General features: G+C 40.3%; 1 non-coding gene and 1 pseudogene across 1 annotated transcript; both read right to left on the bottom strand.

Moving 5' to 3' along the window:
* Positions 2,514 to 6,164, bottom strand: LOC8071979 (annotated as a pseudogene).
* TRNAQ-CUG lies at positions 4,295 to 4,366 on the bottom strand. The gene has a single exon. It is a non-coding gene; the product is annotated as a tRNA-Gln (tRNA).

Genomic DNA, 7,101 nt, shown 5'->3' with positions numbered 1-7,101 from the left:
CACCAGTTTTGCCTAGTAGAGTGTACGATCAAAGTGCACTTTTTATGCCAGCCGTAGTAAAAAGTCCTACTTTCCTTCGCACATCCGTTTTCTTGCTTGGGGCAAAACCAATAAATCTGTATTTACCTAGCGGGAACTACTTTCAAGATTCAAGTTTGTAGTCCAGCCAAGGGCAAAAGCAATAAAGCCTGTTTTGCCTTAACAAGTTCGTTTTCAAACGAAACATTTTAAGCCAGCCTATAGCAAAAGCGCTACTTTCTCCCCGTATTGCTCCTATCGTCCAGCTTTGTCCTTTCGGTACATGAAGACAGGAACCCAAAAACTCTGAGGAGCTTCACACTTGCTTCCCATCCGCACCAATGGAGTCTTATTTTCTCCAATGGCGATCGAAAGGAAAGATCTCTCGAGTGAGCTTGTCTCTCTTGTAGTCGACAGGCAGGTCAACCCATCATGAGGTATACTTCTTCATTTCCAGTTGAACTTAAAGCATCGGATGTAGTGTACGATGGGAAGAATTCAAGCCTTTTGGCGAAGAAATGTGGAGACAGCAATCGAATCTAGAAGAGGCAGTACATGAAAAACAACATTGATGTGTTTTGGTGTCTCGTGCAGTCTTCTTGGACAATTGAGTACAATTACGACACATAAATGACTGGTACAAGCAGCTGACACTTTGACTATCTACTATGTAGTAGAGGTGGGTGTATAACTAAGAGTTGAAGTTGTCAGGATTCATTGCTAATTCACAGCCTGAAAAACCAATAGTAGAAGTAAAAAAACGAGGCATATGGTAGAATACTAAAAGTAGGAAACCCCGTCGCTGCGCGCCTACTCATCGATTTCCCTAATAAAGACTTTTTTCAAAGTGACAAAAGTAGGAAACACCGTGTTTTTGCATGCATTATATTGGTCTCGTGCCGGCCTAATGGTTCTTGACTGTTGGTTGGTTCAAGCGGGTACGTACACGTGTACCGATGGTTAAACGTACGACGATCCAGCCACCATGCATGGCAGCTAGCGAGCAAGCAATCTTTTGAGCCACGTACGAGTCCGGAAAGAGATCTCTCAAACCGCTTTTCCCTGAGCCCTGTTTCAGCGTTTCTCTCCTTCCTCGTTACCGGGTGGGTGCATGTGGTGTGTGGGGGTCCAGTAGGCTCTGGTCTTGTTTAGATTCAATTTTTTTTTTAAAATTTTGACACTGTAGCACTTTCATTTTTATTTGACAAACATTGTTCAAATATAGAGTAACTAGGCTTAAAATATTTGTCTCGTGATTTACAGGTAAACTGTGCAATTAGTTATCTTTTTTATCTATATTTAATGTTCCATGCAAGTGCCCCAAGATTTGATGTGATGAGGAATCTTGTAAACTTTTGAGTTTTTGGGTGCATCTAAACAAGCTGTCTGTGTTCTTCTGCCGCTGCATGCGACTGCTGCCACAGTGCATGGACAATTGGACAGGTGAAAGAAGATAGCAACAGACGTTAATGTCTAATCGCCATGCGTGCAGCGACGAAGCCAGAAGTGGGGCTAGGGGGGCTTCAGCCCCCTACCGCTGTTGGTCTAGTGAAATTTCTACTCTCCTTCTAATTTTAAACACAAATTTATAAGGTAGGGTGAGAACTTTATTTTTTAGATATATTTTGTGAATTTCATTATTAATCTATATTTACGAGGGGTAATAGTAGAGCTAAGTTGATGTAGAACTTTTGTTCAGCTGCTCTAAAATTTTTTCCTAGCTTCGTCACTGATGCATGTGAGTCTCGTGTACCTGCACGGCTGCACGGAGAGAGTTGCCATATTAGGAAAGGGTGATTGGGTGTGATTGAGGTCTTGTTTAGTTCTTTAGTGAAAAGTTTTTGGGTATTATAGCATTTTTAGTTGTATTTAGCAATTATTGTCCAACCACAGACTAACTAGGCTAGCTAAAAGATTTGTCTTGCAAGTTACAGACAAACTATGTAATTAGTTATTTTTTATCTATATTTAATGTTCCATGCATATACCGCAAAATTCAATGTGATGAAAAATCTTGAAAAGTGTTTGGATTTTGGATGTATAACTAAATAAGACATGAGAGTGAAGCCTGGACAACATACAACAACTAACTAATATCATGCCTTGTTTAGTTTCTGAGGTGAAAATATTTTGAGTATTGTACCACTTTTATTTATATTTGCTAATTATTATCCAATCATAGACTAACTATACTCAAAAGATTCGTCTCGCAAATTACAGACAAACTCTACAATTAGTTTTTTTTATTTTATCTATATTTAATACTCAATGCATGTACCGAAAGATTCGGTGTGATGAGAAATTTTAAAAAGATATTGAATTTTGGAGTGAACTAAACAAGGCCTCATTATTCTGTATGAAATTAGCGGAACCATAGCGAGAGAAGCAATTTCTCTTCTGGAGCCGAAAAAAAGGGAACTTATTACGAAATGAACAATAGTACTCCTATATAAAAATAAAATAGAGCACCGAGATTTGAACTTGGGTTACTACATTCATTCAGAGTAACGTCCAATGTCCGCTGCCTGGTGTGCAGTGTAGTTTTGTTCTAGCGTCTTGGTGCTTCTTCCATGTACAGGACCGTTGGAGGAGGGAACTAGCCATGCATCTGGCTCGTGGTCGTAGCTTTCAAACACCAGTGGAATAGTTGTAAAAAAAAACACCAGTGGAATACTGTAGCAAGCATCGGTCCGTGTGGCAGGAGTGAGGGGACGGAGACCAGTAGTAGGAGCTACTGTAGTGATGAGAAAAAGCCCATTCGTCATGGGACAGGCGAAAGCAACAGGCGTGGTCCAATCGCCGGGCCCTAGTTTCACCTGCACTGCACGGAGAGAGTTGCCATATTAGGAAAGGGTCAATGGGTGACTGAGGACTTGTTTAGATACACACAAAATTTCAAAACTTTACAAGATTCTCCGTCATATCGAATCTTTGAACGCATTCATGAAACATTAAATATAGATAAAAAAAATAATTAATTGCATATTTTACATGTAAATCGCGAGACGAATTTTTTGAGTCTAATTAGCCCATGGTTGGACAATGTTTGTCAAATACAAACGAAAGTGCTACAGTGTCAAACTTTTAAAAAAAATTTCATCTAAACAAGGCCTGAGTGTGTCAAGGGGTCTGTTTGCTTCTTTCTAAATTTTAGGCCTTGTTTAGATCTGAAATTTTTTTGGATTTTTTGACACTGTAGTACTTTCGTTTTTATTTGGTAAATATTGTCCAATTATAGAGCAACTAGGCTTAAAAGATTCGTCTCGCGATTTACAGACAAATTGTGCACTTAGTTTTTGTTTTCATCTATATTTAATACTCCATACATATGCCACAAGATTCGATGTGAGGAGGAATCTTGAAAAATTTTTGGTTTTTGGGGTGAACTAAACAAGGGCCTTAGCCAACTAAACTTTAGGTCTTGTTTAGTTCACTCCAAAAACCAAAATTTTTTTCAAGATTTATCGTCACATCGAATCTTGCGGCATATGCATGGAGCATTAAATATAGATAAAAATAAAAACTAATTACACAGTTTGTCTATAAATCGCGAGACGAATCTTTTAAGCCTAGTTACTTTATGATTGGATAATGTTTATCAAATAAAAACGAAAGTGTTACGGTGTCAAAATCCAAAAACTTTTTGAATCTAAACAAGGCTTTAGTCACTTTATTAGCTAAACTTCTAAATACACTGACTAAAGAAAGTTAGAATAATTTAATTCTACTAATTACTCAGAAATAACTAAAATAGTTTTAACTGACTAAAATTTAGCAAAGTTAACTAAACGGGCTAAAGGTGGGAAGCCGGTCCTCCTCCCTCCTCCCCCTGTGATCGTGATGGTAGTACTAGTACCTATACTATAGCTTGGACAACTCCAACAACCAACTAATAATCTCATTATTTAGGCCTTGTTTAGTTCCGAAAACTGAAAAGTTTTCGGAACTGTAGCATTTTCGTTTGTTTGTGGTAAATATTGTCTAATCATAGACTAACTAGAGTCAAAAGATTCGTCTCGTGATTTACAGTCAAACTGTGTGATTAGTTTTTGTTTTTGTCTATATTTAATACTTCATGCATGTGCCGTAAGATTCGATGTGACAGAGAATCTTGAAAACTTTTTGGATTTCGGGGTGAACTAAACAAGGCCTTATTTTGTATGAAATGAAACCATAGCCACTTAGCCAGATAAGAAATATTTCTCTTTTCGAGCCATTAGATACAAGAGTTACGAAATGAAACAATAGTAAATAAAATAAAATAGAGCAAAAAACAAGGTCCCACCGAGATTTGAACTCGGGTTACTGGATTCAGAGTCCAATGTCCTAACCGCTAGACCATGGGACCTTTGCTGCACCTCTCAGTTTCTAAATTTATTTAAATTTAGATAATCATTGAACGAGGATCCCGCGAACGAAGTCTCCACCGTGGCCGCCTGGCACAGGCCACGCACGTACGGCATGCACCGCTCTCTATGCATGCATAATAATGTGTTTCTTGTTTGCCTCCAGAGAGCACATGCATGCACTTTACCACGTACTACACTCCTACGCTACACAATCAGGAAACAAAAGTATACATGTACATAATACAAACATGTAACCTTTTCGCGCGTGATCGAGCTACATCTGTGTGCGTTTGTGCTTGCGCCCCGGCGTCAATTCGATCCTCTGCAGAATGCACGCAGCGCACAGCAGCGCGCTGCTGCCCTCTGCTGGCGCTGGACGCGCGCCCATACCAGCACAACACAGCACGCTACCGAGACCTTGTTTAGTTTCGAAAAAATTTCGGATTTTTGCTACTGTAGCACTTTCGTTTTTATTTGACAAATATTGTCTAATCATGAACTAACTAGAATCAAAAAATTCGTCTCGCGATTTACAGACAAATTATGTAATTAGTTTTTGTTTTTGTCTATATTTAAATGCTTCATACATGTGCCGCAAGATTCGATGTGCCACAAAACCCGAGAGTCCGACTGCACCTCTCGCCTGGGAAAACGTGCAGGGATCCGCACAACGACAACGACGAGACGTGTCGTCGAGACACATGCAAAGGCAGTAGTAGTATTGCGTTTTTTTTTTTGGAAAATTTGCATTTCTTTTGTTAGAAAAAGCCCGCCAGCAGCTCAGTGCATGCATGAAGCTAGGCTTCTGTGTGTGTTTCTTCATATACATTCCTTATATTTAATAAGATCATCTGCAATAGCTAAGACCCTTGAATCATTCTTTACCTTATTTTTAACAACCAAATTAAGGACAAAAAAAATATGTTTACACATTTCTCAAAGCGAATCCGATGGGTGGGAGAGTGAGAGCATATGCTCTTAAGGGCAAAAAAAAAAAAAAAACCGCCTCCCATTGAACTCCTCAATTAAACTTCGGTCGGACTTCTCTGCCTCCAACAGGGCTTCAACCCCTTCAGTTGCATGAAACTGATTCACCAAGCTCTGGATAAAAGCTTTTGGACTGAAAGGATGCATCACCCTCGCCCATGCTCTAACTGGGAACTTGTTTTGGATGCCCGGGTTCTCATAAGCCACCCTGATGACGGATGTTTGGCCGATGTCACCACATGTACCCCACACCGCAATCACTTTAAGGTCCTCGTTCTCCTCGTTGATCAGTTGGACAAGATCCACTCTCTGGTTGTCCTGCTTCGCGGCACGCCTTGCATCGTCAATGCCAAACATGGCGGCAGCAGTACTGGAAGACTGCTCGGCAGCAGAGGTCTAGGAGCCTGACCCCTTGATAAGACGGTACCGGACATTCCGCTGGCTCACTTCCTCGACCTTGGCCCTTAGCTTCTTCATCTGCTTGGCCACACGGTGCCGTGCAACCAGTGTGCAAGGGAATCGCCAACATGCTGGCCTCTCCAGATGAACTGCGAACTCATGTAAACTGTCCTCCACGTCATAGGCTGTGTCACGGACTTGCTTCACCCAGGTACGAACCACTTTGCTGCTATCTCGCTCCTCATGTGCTTCCATCATAAAGGACATCATCATGTCAAGCTCATCTGCAACAAATGTGTGGTCTTTCTCAATGCCGAGCTGCAAAGCCACCTCCTGAGCAATGGCAGACTTCGCGTAGGCAAGTGCTCCACTCAGCACGGACTTGCCCAAACTCAACGGTGTCAACTCCATTGCTCTGCTGCAGTTCTGTATGGGTATGGGTTTGTGGCAGAGCTGCTGCGTACTCTATATACATCAGAAAAACAACATAAGGTACAAATTCAGTAACGACAGTGAGTAAAATTTAGAGCTGACATATAAAGGGCGAGCACAGTCAAAATAAACTGATGGAGAGATGGCAGTACCTGAATCAGCGAAGCACCCTCAAATTAAATCAGGGGCTTACGCACAGCACTCAACGATGTTCAAGAATGCAACATACCAGCACCATGCAAAGGCAAATGGCGCTGCAAAATAGGTTGTGATTGTGAGTACCAACAATAAAATTGACTGTACAGCAGGACGATAGATATTGTCCTTGTGCTTATCTAGCTAGTATTAGTATTGGTTAATTGCTCTTTAATTTAGCCTAGCTACCAAAATGTAAACAGACCGGCTCTATAGTTTTGAGGCCCTTGGACGAATGGGTCCTGTGGACCTTTAGATTTATTTTTGTTTTAACATGATAAAGCAGACAACAACAAGAAGAAGAACAGCAGCAGTAGTAGTTGTTGTAGTAGTAGTAAACTGAAAGATTTATTTGGTTCTTTAAAACAACACTGATAGTACAACAAACAGCAAGCTCTGACTCTAATAACAATATTGATCTAGTGATTTGATCAATGTTGTCCATATGCAATAATGCCTTTTGTGGTGTCAATGCTACAGCTAAAAGTTCAAAAATCCTAACATGCTAACGTCCTAACCAAATAAGCACTTGAATATGGACTAGTTAACATACAAAAGACTACCTCCATTCGAAAAAGGATGCATTCTAGCTCCAACCTTAATCAATATTTGTAAAGTTTAACCAAGATCATAGAAAATGTCAACACAAAATATGGTCAACCTCAGAATGGTAACTCGATATTACGTTATAATTGTATTCTCCCCAGAGGAATGGAGTAAT

This window comes from Sorghum bicolor, chromosome 5, assembly GCF_000003195.3.
Source record: "Sorghum bicolor cultivar BTx623 chromosome 5, Sorghum_bicolor_NCBIv3, whole genome shotgun sequence".
Taxonomy (NCBI): Eukaryota; Viridiplantae; Streptophyta; class Magnoliopsida; order Poales; family Poaceae; genus Sorghum; species Sorghum bicolor.
This window is presented reverse-complemented; position numbering and strand designations above follow the sequence as displayed.